The following is a 12,650-nucleotide window of genomic DNA, read 5'->3' as shown; positions in this document are numbered from 1 at the left end:
AATATTTAGCAGCCAGAAAATTGAAGGGCTAGAAAAGAAAATCGTATGTGCTAGATTTATGAATGCAATTTTAAATGTTTAAATGACCAGGCATGGTGACTCATGCCTATAATCCCAGCACATTGGGAGGCTGACACAGGAAGATCGCTTGAGCCCAGGAGTTCACGACCAGCCTAGGCAACATGGGGAGACCCTGTCTTAAAAAAAAGAAAAAAAATCAATATTTAAATGTATTTAACTTACTCAAGTATTATTTTAGCTGCTAGTCTATAAATAGAACAGTAAGAACTATTACAGCCATAAAAAAGGATGAGTTCATGTCCTTTGCAGGTACATGGATGAAGCTTGAAGCCATCATTCTCAGCAAACTAACACAGGAACAGAAAACCACACACCTCACGTTCTCACTCATAAGTGGGAGTTGAACATTGAGAACACATGGACACAGGGAGGGGAACATCACACACAGGGGCCTGTCGGGGGTCAGGGGAAAGGGGAGGGAGAGCATTAGGAAAAATACCTAATGCATGTGGGGTGTAAAACCTAGATGACCAGCTGATAGGTGCCTCAAACCACAATGGCACATGTATTCCTATGTAACAAACCTGCGCATTCTATTTATGTATACCAAGACTTAAAGTTAAAAAAAAAAAAAAAAGAATAATAAGAACTATAAATCAAACTTGAAAGTTTGAGGAAAAACTATACTTCACTGTTACACCAATCAATTTAATGTTAATTTTTTAAATCTGTAAATGACCAGGCATGGTGGCTCACGCCTGTAATCCCAGCACTTTGAGAGGCCGAGGCAGGCAGATCATCTGAGGTCAAAAGTTCAAGATCGGCCTGGCCCACATGGTGAAACCCCATCTCTACTAAAAATATAAAAATTAGGGCAGGCACAGTGGCTCGTGCCTGTAATCCCAACACTTTGGGAGGGCAAGGCAGGTGGATCATTTGAGGTTGGGAGTTCCAGACCAGCCTAGTCAACATGGTGAAACCCCATCTCTACCAAAAAATACAAAAATTAGCCTGGCATGGTGGCAGATGCCTGTAATCCCAGCTACTCAGGAGGCTGAGGCAGGAGAATCGTTTCAATCTGGGAACCTGGGAGGCGAAGGTTGCAGTGAGCTGAGACTGTGCCACTGCACTGGGTGACAGAGTGAGACCCCGACTCAAAAAAAAAAAAAAAATTCTATGAATAATCTTGTGCCTCAAAGACAACAAAATACATCAACTTAAAGATGTTTTTGCCCCCATCTCTCAAAAATCACACCCAAACAACAATGAGAACAAAAATGGAAGCCAACAGAAACAGGAATACCTGACTTGGTAGAGCAAAGTCAAGCATGCAAGTTGCACCAAGGCTTAGGAATTGGTGGTATTAAATATTTAGGAAGGCAGGAGGGATGAGGGGGCTGAAAAGTGATGTAGTATTTGAAAATCAGCATAAAGCACAGTTAGACCTCAGATTCCCATATCTAATAGCCTACCCCAGTTGGAAATGGAAATCAAATCCCAAAGGTTCTGGATTTAGGAAAGTTATACCTAGAAGAGGGCAGAGAAAAAGAGTCCAGTGGAAAACGGGGGAGGTGGCTGGGATGGTGGTTCACACCTGTAACACCAGCACGTTTGAGGTCCAAGTGGGAGGATTGCTTGAGGCCAGGAGTTAGATACCAGCCTGGGTAACATAGTGAGGTGCTATCTGCACAAAAAAGAAAAAGAAAAATTAGCCGGCTGTGGTGGTGCATCTGTAGTCCCAGCTACTCAGGAGGCTGAAGCTGAGGTTGCAGGATTGCTTGAACCCAGGAGTTTGAGGGTTCAGTGAGTTATGATCTTACCACTGTACTCCAGCCTGGGTGGCACAGCAAGACCCTGTCTCTAAAAAAAGGAAAAAAAAGAAAACAGAAAACTCGGGAGGAGGAATGCCAGGTCTGTTTTTTGAGCCTAGTCTGCAGCCTTTCCTGTGATCATGTGAACCTCCCCATGTCCTCCCAGTGAATTCCTTTTCTGTTTAAGTCAGCCTGAATCAGTTTCCATGCCTGTAACCACGAACCCTGACTAACATAATATTTTGCACTTACTTGGTGACAATTCTATTAACATTATGTTTCCATCCCCCATAAACCCATAAGGGTAGTTTATTTTCCTGCAACCTCTGCCTCCTGGGTTCGAGCGATTCTCATGCCTCAGCCTCCTGAGTAGCTGGGATTACAGGCACATGGCCAAATCGTTTTTGTATTTTAAGTAGAGATGGGGTTTCACCGTGTTGGCCAGGCTGGTCTTGAACTCCTGACTTAAAGTAATTCACCTGTTTCGGCCTCCCGAAGTGCTGGGATTACAGGCGTGAGTCACCATGCCTGGCCCCATAAGAGTAGTTCTTCATCTGATTTTGCTAATAATTTTACTTGCAGAGTCTAGTATAGTGTCTGGCACTTAGTGGGCACTAACCAAATACATGTTTTGGTTTGTTTTTTTGTTATTTTTTGTTTTTTTGAGACAGAGTCTCGCTCTGTCACCTAAGCCAGAGTGCAATGGCGTGATCTCGGCTTCCTGCAACCTCCCACTCCTGGAGTCAAGCAATTCTCCTGTCTCAGCCTCCTGAATAGCTGGGATTACAGGCGCCTGCCACCGTGCCTGGCTAATTTTTGTATTTTCAGTAGAAACAGGGTTTCACTATGTTCGTCAGGCTGGTCTCGAACTCCTGACCTCCAGAGATCCACCCGCCTCAGCCTCCCAAAGTGCTGGGGTTACAGGTGTGAGCCACCGAGGCTGGGATAAATGTTTATTGAATAATTGAATGGATGAAGAAGCCTTCTCTGTGTCTTCTATATACTCCTCATTGCATCTTCTATATCTCAGTTTGACAACTTGTCACATCAAATTATATTAGTTTTTTAATGTCTGTTTCATCTATTAGAATGTAAGTTCAAGCCAGGTGCGGTGGCTCACACCTGTAATCCCAGCACTTTGGGAAGCTGAGGCGGGCGGATCACCTGAGGTCAGGAGTTTAGACCAGCCTGACCGACATGGTGAAACCCTGTCTCTACTAAAAATACAAAATTAGCCAGGTGTGGTGGTACATGCCTATAATCTCAGCTACTTGGGAGGCTAAGGCAGGAGAATTGCTTGAGCCTGGGAGGCGGAGGTTCCAGTGAGCCGAGATCGCACTATTGCACTCCAGCCTGGGCAACAGGGCAAAACTCCATCTCAAAAAAAAAAAAAAAAAAGTAAATTCAAGATCAGAGAGCCTACCTTGTTCATTAAAAAAAACTACTTAGGCCAGGTGTGGTGACTCATGCCTGTGAACCCAGCACTTTGGGAGGTCAAGGCCAGAGGATCGCTTGAGCTTGGGAGTTTGAGACCAGCCTGGGCAACATAGCAAGACCCCACCCTATCTTGAAAAAAAAAACTTTTGAGGCCGGGCGCGGTGGCTCAAGCCTGTAATCCCAGCACTTTGGGAGGCCGAGACGGGCGGATCACGAGGTCAGGAGATCGAGACCATCCTGGCTAACACGGTGAAACCCCGTCTCTACTAAAAATACAAAAAACTAGCCAGGCGAGGTGGCGGGCGCCTGTAGTCCCAGCTACTCGGGAGGCTGAGGCAGGAGAATGGCGTAAACCCAGGAGGCGGAGCTTGCAGTGAGACGAGATGGTGCCACTGCACTCCAGCCTGGGTGACAGAGCCAGACTCCGTCTCAAAAAAAAAAAAAAAAAAAGAAAAAAAAACTTTTTTTTTTAAAATTTAGTTCCTAAACCAGGTGTGGTGGCTGGTGGCTCAAAAAAAAAAAAAAAAAAAAAAAAAACAAAAATTAACCAGTTATGGTGGTATGTGCCTATGGTTTCAGCTACTCAGGAGGCTGAGGTGGGAAGATAGCTTGAACCCAGGAGGTTGGGGTTGCAGTGAACCACGATGGCACCACTGTGCTCCAGTCTGGGCAGCAGAGTGAGACCCTATCTCAAAAAAAAAATGTTCCTATAGATGGTCTAGTATAATACATCATAGGCAGAAAATGAGCGAAGGCAGGAAGGAGGGAATGTGTGCAGCCATTATGTTACCGCTGAACACATAACAAAGAAGAATATGGTGCTCCCTGCCTTAAAGGGGTGCACAATGTGGTGAGGGAGACAGGAAAACAGATTATTACAAGTGACCATTGTTAGAACATGATGAACAAGGTGTTTTGGAGAACGTGGAGGAAACTTCATTGTAGAAAGTAAAAAGCTTCTTCTTCAAAGTTTCCCTTCTTGTTAAAGAATAAATCATAAGTGTTAGAAATAATAATTTCTTTTAAAGACTAACTTCCTTCAAGCCTGCTTGCTTTGTGCTGATAACTGTTTGTTAAGCCCTATCCTGTGTAGCTGTTAGACATGCTCACAGGCACATAGTACATTCTATGTCCTTGTACTTTAACCAAGATATTTGTGCTGGACGTGCTCACAGGCATATCCCAGCTTGCAGCCTATGCCCCTTCCTTATTTGGGAATATTATTACTTTTCTAAGTCCTTTGGTAAGCAACTTCCTCTTTTACTCTGTTCTCCATTGCTTTTACCTATTTTTAAAGGTTTTTAAGCTGTTAGCCAATCGGGTGCAGTTTGGACTGTGAGGTCTGGCTCCAGCCAGTGGAGACAGGACACAGTAGCAAGGACAAGCTGCGTAAGGAATAAAAATTGCTTACCTCCTTTGTTCAGATGTGCTCTTGCCATTGTTCCATCTGTAAGGAGCATCCTTTCTGCAGAAACTAAAATTGCCTTGTTGGAGAACTTTTTGTCTGAATGCTAATTTTTCCTTGCAGTACCAAGGAACAAGCATTCTGTTTTTAAATAAACATTTTACATATAACATTCATGGAGGAGGGCAAGAAACCATCAGGCAGATGGGGTGGAGAATCACTTGTGAAAAGGCAACCAGATGTGAAAATTATGGTGTTAGAGGGAGTGCAAGTATGATCCATTATAGGACATTCAAAGCAATGATGAGATTGCCCAGGTTGTGATCTGGGGTTGCTTTTAGGGAGTTGTCATAGAAACTGACATGTTGTTCTCTATTAACAACATGTTGCCTAGCCTGGTCTTGAACACATAACATCTTTCTTATGCTTCTGCTTACTTTTTGCTGTTATTGTTAATAGGGATGTTACAACAGCATCTCTATTAACAACAACAACAACAAAAAGTAAGCAGAAGCATAAGAAAAAGTCAAGTGGTTTTGGGATTACAAGAGGAATGAGTTTTCTGATTGGTGAATTTAAAACTAATGAACTCAGTCTGCTCAGCCTTTTATCTTTCTCTCCTCCCATTTTTTCTCTCTCCTTTTTTTTTTTTTTGTCCCTGCCTCTGGCCTCATGCATTCCCATTTGCTGTCTTGGGTTAAGGAGCTTGCAGTTGTCTAGCTGTGCTAAGTGACTATGGAGCTATAATTGCAATTATGGGGCTAGTGGGGGAACATAAGTAAGCCCAACTGGTTGCTGATTTAGAGCTATATTCTTCAATCAGATTTGTTAATAATGAAGCAATATTTTAATTTCCATCTGTTGTGTTTTTCAGCTGGTTATAATTTCAGGAGTGGAAAGCCGGGTGTGGTAGCTCACACCTGTAATCCCAGAACTTTGGGAGGCTAAGGCGGGCAGATCACGAGGTCAGGAGATCAAGACCATCTTGGCCAACATGGTGAAACCCCGTCTCTACTGAAAATACAAAAATTAGCTGGGCATGGTGGTGCGAGCCTGTAGTCCCAGCTACTCGGGAGGCTGAGGCAGGAGAATTGCTTGAACCGGGGAGGCAGAGGCTGCAGTGAGCTGAGATTGCACCACTGCACTCCAGCCTGGGCAACAGAGCGAGACTCTGTCTCAAAAAATAATAATAATAATTCAGGAGTGGAAAGAGGTGAACAATACTCAACATCCAAAACCCAACAATCTGGAATACTGAACACCTGGGGTCAACTTAAACTTCGACAATCTGAAATATTTCACACTTGAACCAAAAGAATTTGAATAGGCCGGAGGAAAGATACAGGTATTGGATCAGAAGAGTTTAGAAAAACAGGAGTAAGTAAATTATAATTCAAGGTTCCTGTTGCAACTGTTTTGCTTTTCTTGAAAAGATCACATAATGTGACATTGACTCTCAAGCTTTAGACCCTTCAGTGGTCCTTAGGGAGCTTGTTAAAAACACAGAGACATGGGGACTATGACTTGAACTCAGAAGACCTTGGGCAGGGCCCCTTCACCGGTATGTTCAACTAGCCTCTGAGATGAGCAAGCAGTCCAAAGTGTGAAAACATCTGTTCCAGGGTATATCGGATCCCAAATCATTGTACTCAGAAGAAAAACAACAATTTCAAAAACATTTCTAATCATACTAGAAGCAGGTGAGCAGTTTTTTGCAGATAGCAAGTGACATAATAGAGAAACATAGGAGAAATCAATCAGACTTGAGACAGACAGGTGATGGTGAAGGAGGAAGAAAGGTGATGGGAGTGAATTGAAAAGAAACTTGGGTGGGGCACATCAGGTGGGAGGAAATGGGAAAACAGTTTAGGCTGGGTAGGGGCTGAGTATGCAGTCACTGGCAGAGTTACGAAGTGACTGAAGCCCAAGGACATGGAAAGCAAACAGTTCTCCTGGGAAACTAAAAGGGTGGCACACAGGCGGAGAAGTGAGCCCTACTTTGCAGAGTTCCAGTTCCAGCCAGGCTTCTGGCCAAACGTCTTGAGTCACCAACCTCTGGAATCCTGTTTCCACTGGGAACTGGCTCAGAGAAAGGAAATGACTATATGTGTGGAACACCCCCCTCCATCCACTTTTATTTGAGACAGAGTCTTGCTCTGTCACCTAGACTGGAGTGCAGTGGCGTGATCTCGGCTCACTGCAACCTCCACCTCCTGGGTTCAAGCGATTCTCCTGCCTCAGCCTCCCAAGTAGCTGGGATTACAGGCACGTACCACTATGCCCAGCTAATTTTTTTTTCTTGTATTTTTAGTAGAAATGGGGTTTCACCATGTTGGCCAGGCTGGTCTCGAACTCCTGACCTCAAGTGATCCGCCCACCTCAGCCTCCCAAAGTGCTGGGATTACAGGCATGAGCCACCCCGCACAGCTCCATTTACTTTTATAGGAACATTGCAGAATCAATGATGGTCCTACAAAATCATTCTAGTGGTGCATGCACTTAAAGGTACTCAAAGCTGTCACTGGGTGAGATAACATTCAGAAACACTTTGTAAAGCATAAAACACTAAACAAAGTAAAGTTGTATTACTCTGATTCTCCTGGGTCTCGTGTTTTCCAGGGTCTTTCACGTGAGACAGCACTCCTTAGGGATTGCCTGTGACCCTGGAAGATTCCACTCAGGTCCTTCTTACAGGCTGGTCTTGTGTTGGTTAACAGTTTGTAAGTGCTCAATGTCTTATGTGAAGGCACGAATATAAGCCACCAAGCAATTTGTCTTCCTTTTTTAAAATCAGTGAGCAGTCTTTTCTTCCCACACCCCCACCCCACCCACTGCCTGTTTGAATCAGTGTTCATGAACCCTCCTCTCACAAATTCTTCTATCTTGATCACCCACGAAACAGTTTCCCTATGCTGCAAGAAACAATAAGGGAACTTGCAAACAAATACTTCTGCCTGATGACAATTGTATGTGAATTGAAATAGGACCTCTATTAAAGGTGACTGATACACCATTTTCCAAACTGAACTACTCTATTCTTTTTCTGCAAAGCATTAGTTTGTAGAAAAACTCTGTTGCTCTCCAGGAAGTCAAGTTGAAAGGTTTAGAGATTAACATAAACATCCTGTGCTTTCTGTAAGTGTTCACTTATGGATCATGAATCTATGGCAACCATTCTCAAACAGGTGTTTATATTCAGCCTGCACTGGTTGATTTATTCCCTTGACAAGTATTTTTTGAGAGCACACATGTAGCAGTCCCTGCACTTAGGCCCAGGATACAGTGGTGATCAAGACAGAGAAGATCCCTGACTCTGAGAAGATCAGGCACATATGTCCTAAGTTATTGCCTATAGGGTAAATAGCACTTAGGTCTCTGCCATTACAAGACCAAAGTAGAAAACCTGGAATATTTGGGGGTGGGTAATGAAGAAGCAGCAAGGGGTAGTAAAATATTGTTTGGGGGAGTAAGAGTTTCTCATACAATGGGACTCCTTTAACGCCTCCAACATAGCATTCATTCTTGCTTGCTTGTGCCCTGTAAGATAATGCAAAGGCACTCGCACTTTGAGTCCCAGAAGGAGCAGAGACTGGAAAGAAACAAGAAGAGTGCGGCCTGACAAAGAACCAATAAAAGGCTAATTAGCTAAGAGTTCTGGTCCAGGCGTGGTGGTTCATGTCTGTAATCTCAGCACTTTGGGAGGCTGAGGTAGGTGGATCACCTGAGGTCATGAGTTCGAAACCAGCCTGACCAACATGGCAAACCCCATCTATACTAAAAAATACAAAAATTAGCCGGGTATGGTGATGTGTGCCTGTAGTCCCAGCTACTCAGGAGGCTGAGGCAGGAGAATTGCCTGAACCTGAAAGGCAGAGGTTGCAGTGAGCTGAGATCGCAACAAAGCGAGAGACTCTGTCTCAAAAAAGAAAAGAAAAAGAAAAAGAAAGCCTGGGTGACAGAGCAAGACTCTGTCTCAAAAAAAAAAAAAAGAAAAAAAAAAAAAGAAAGAAAAAGGAAAAAGAGTTCTGGGCCAGACGTGGTGGCTCACACCTGTAAGTCCAGCATTTTGGGAGGCAGAGGCAGACTAATTTCTCGAGGCCAGGAGCTTGAGACCAGCCTGCACAATATAGCCAGACCCAGTCTCTACAAAAAAATTAAAAATTACCCAGGCATGGTGAAGGCTGAGTGGGGGAGGAGTTGGAGATTACAATGAATTATGACTGCGCCACTTCACTCCAATCTGGGGCAACAGAGTGAGACCCTGTCTCTTAAAAAAAAAAAAATTAAAAAAAAGAGATATGGCTAGCACTGCTCAGCTTAGTGAAGCTATCTGCCACTGTCATCATTTATTCAGTACCATGGACCTGGACCAGCATCTTTTTGCTGAGTTTTGAGTGTATTATATAATTCCTGCTCAGCACTGTTACAGCTTTCAATACCTCTTGAGCAATCTATTGAAATTAGTGAACTGAATACATATTTCACATTTTGAATAGGTAAAATATTCACATGGTTCATAATTCAAATGGTATAAGAGTACACAGTAAAAAGCCTCCGTTTTACATTTGTTCTCTAGCTGCTAAATATCCCACCTCTGAAGGAATCCAATTAGTTTTTTTAAAAAAAGTCTTGCGGGTACATAGTAAGTATATGTATTTATGAGGTACATGATCAGTTAGTTTTTTAGATATCTTATTTTATCCATATTTTATGGGTATAGTAAGTAGGATTTTTACAAATAAGTTTTGGCCAGGAATGGTGGCTCACACCTGTAATCCAGCACTTCAGAAGGCTGAGGTAGGAGGGGTTGCTTAAGCCCAGGAGTTCGAGACCATTCTAGGCAACATGGTGAAACCCTGTTTCTAAAAAAATTTAAAAATTAGCCGGGCGTGGTGGTGTGCATCTGTAGTCCCAGCTTCTTGGGAGGCTGAGGCCCACTTGAGCCCAGGAGGTTGAGGCTGAGGCTGCAGTAAGCCATGTTTGTACCATTGCACTCCAGCCTGGGCAACAAGTGAGACCCTGCCTCAAAAAAAATTTAATTAATTAATTAATTTATTTATTTATTTTGAGACAGAGTTTAGCTCTTGTTGTCCAGGCTAGAGTGCAATGGTGCCATCTCGGCTCACTGCAAACTCTGCCTCCCGGGTTCAAGTGATTCTCCTGTCTCAGTCTCCGAAGTAGCTGAGATTAGAGGCATGCTCCACCACACCCAGCTAATTTTGTATTTTTAATAGAGACAGGGTTTCACCGTGTTGGTCAGGCTGGTCTCGAACTCCTGACCTCGAGTGATCCACCTGCCTCAGCCTCCCAAAGTGCTGGAATTATAGCGGTGAGCTACTGCACCTGGCCAAACAAAATTATTTTATTGTGTATATTGAAGGTATACAACATGATGTTAGGGAATACGTCATGTATCAATAGTAAACAGGTTACTATTGTGAAGTAAATTAATATATCCATCATCTCACATAGTTACCTATGTTTTTGTTTTTGTGACAACAGTAGCTAAAATCTACTTATTTAGCATGAATCTCGTACATAGTGTAAACTTATTACCTATAGCTCTCATGTATATTAGCTCTCTAGACTGTCCTAAATATCTGCTACTTTGTATCCTTTGATCTACATCTCTGATTCTCCATTACTCCACCCCACAACCTGCTCTGGGTAACCACTGTTTTGTTATCTATCTCTATATTAGATATAGAAATAGGATTCTTAACTAGCCTTCTAGACAACCTGCTCTTCTAGAATGTATCCTGTTCCACAGGCTTTATATGAATCAGAAGTTCAGATTTTCGTTTCCAGATGAGTATAGTGTGAGCTGTCCTCAAGAGGGAAAAGAACAGAAAAAACAATTCGGAGAGACAGGAAAAATGTGTATGTTAAAGTGTTAATACTCTCAGATGGATTTATGCCAACAATCCAATCTCTACCAAACAAGGTTATACTATCAAGTTTTAAAAATATGGTTTCCTAAAGAAAAATGTACATGGTTCTATCAAATTACAAAAAAATAAGTGATTGCTAAGTGCTGTGTACTGTTCTAAGTACCGTATACAAATTACATAATTTAAACTTCACAACCACCACATGAAGGTAAGTATATTTAATAGGTGAAGAAAACGAAGGACAGAGAAATTAAGCAAAGTGTGTTTTCAAACCTGGACTGGGGGCTCCAGAGCTCTCACTCTTCACCTGAATGATACTTATTGTCTGTTCTGATAGAAAATAGACAAAAGGAGGCCGGGTGGAGTGGCTCACACCTGTAATCCCAGAATTTTGGGAGGCCAAGGCAGGCGGATCACTTGAGGCCAGGAATTTGAGACCAGCTCAGCCAACATGTTTCTACTAAAAATACAAAAATTAGCGGGGGGGCGATGGCACACACCTGTAATCTCAGCTACTCTGGAGGCTGAGGCAAAAGAACCGCTTGAACCTTGGAGGGAGAGGTTGCAGTGAGCCAAGATCATGTCACTGCACTCTAGCCTGGTTGACAGAGTGAGAGACTCTGTCTCAAAAAATTTTTTTTGCTTTGCTTATCGTTTTTTGTTCTCGTTTGTTCAGAATTTTTTGCCGTTAAGTGTTAGTATCTATCAAAATTACCCCTGATGTTTAAATGCAGATTCCCAGGTCTCAGCACTGACCTAGAGAATTAGAATCCCTGGCAGAAGGGCTCCAGCTGCAGGAATGCTTTTTAAAAAACAAAAACAAAAAACAGTGACCTAGGTGATTCCAAGGCGGCTATGAGTGGCAGTTTCTTTCCGAAGTTGGCCACAACCATACTTTCCATCACATATATGCTGCTAGTTTCTAGACTCTTGCAGCTCCCCTTTCAAGAGGTGGTGCCCATGTCCCCTGCCCTTGAGACAGGGGCGGTTTGTGGCTGGCTGACTGATGGATTATGGTTATGGTGATGCCATGTGACTTCCACGAGACCATGTGATTTCCATGGCTGGGTCAAAAAATGAGATTTAGTGCCCATTTTAGCTTGAACACTTACTCTTGGAGCCCAGCCACCATGCAATGGGGAAGCCCAAGATGCCCCGGGGAGAGGCCCACTTGGAGTGAAACTAACAGCCAGCACCAACTTGCCGGCCTTGTGAACCATCATGGAAGCCAATCTTCTGGTTGCACAGAATGATGCAGCACAAGCAGAGTGCCCCTTCCTGCCAAGCCCTGCCCAGACTGCAGACCTACACACTCCCAACACAATAGCATTCTGCCTTTCTGCCTGCCAGCATGAATTATCCTGGGTCCTCTATAAAATATTCTGAAAAGTATCTTTGTCCAGTTTCATTTACTTTTGAAGATTCTTCTAGTCACAGAACCACCTATTGCAGACTTTGGGTTATTTGAAATTCTCATTATTACCTCTGAACCTTGGCTTCTCATCTAAAACTTTCTGTTAATAATAGAGCCTACCTCATCTGTTTTATAATTAAATGATGTATTAAATTTATGTAATCATTTAGCATAGCGCCAGCACAAAATATTTCTCATTGTTCTTAGTTGGTTTCTTGTATTCAGAGTTCCAGTTTCTTTAGTGCACTATTTTTTCTTTCTCATAGCTCAATGCCATTTCACAGGCCATTTCCTATGCTTGGCATACTCTTCCCTACAAGGTCAGATAGGTTCTTACTCATCATTTAGGACTCCACTTATTTAAGAAGGCTTCCCTGAGTTCTCAAGCAGTTAATGCCTCTGCTAAAACAGCACCTGGGAGGAACCTCTACTACAGCCCTTAACACGTTGGATTGTAACTAATTGTTTACTGGTCTCTCTTCTCCATTGGAATCTAAGTTCCTGGAAGGCATGGTCAGTCCTGTCTTCATTTATTCACCATCTACTGTCAGTGTGCTAGGAAACACTGTGGTTAAGTAGTTAAGGGCCAGGTCTTGGCAGATCTGCCTGGGGACAAAACAGATCCTTGGAAAAAGTTAACTCTCTAAGCCTCATTTGTAAAATGGAAACAA

This window comes from Macaca fascicularis, chromosome 11 (genome assembly GCF_037993035.2).
Source record: "Macaca fascicularis isolate 582-1 chromosome 11, T2T-MFA8v1.1".
Taxonomy (NCBI): Eukaryota; Metazoa; Chordata; class Mammalia; order Primates; family Cercopithecidae; genus Macaca; species Macaca fascicularis.
This window is presented reverse-complemented; position numbering follows the sequence as displayed.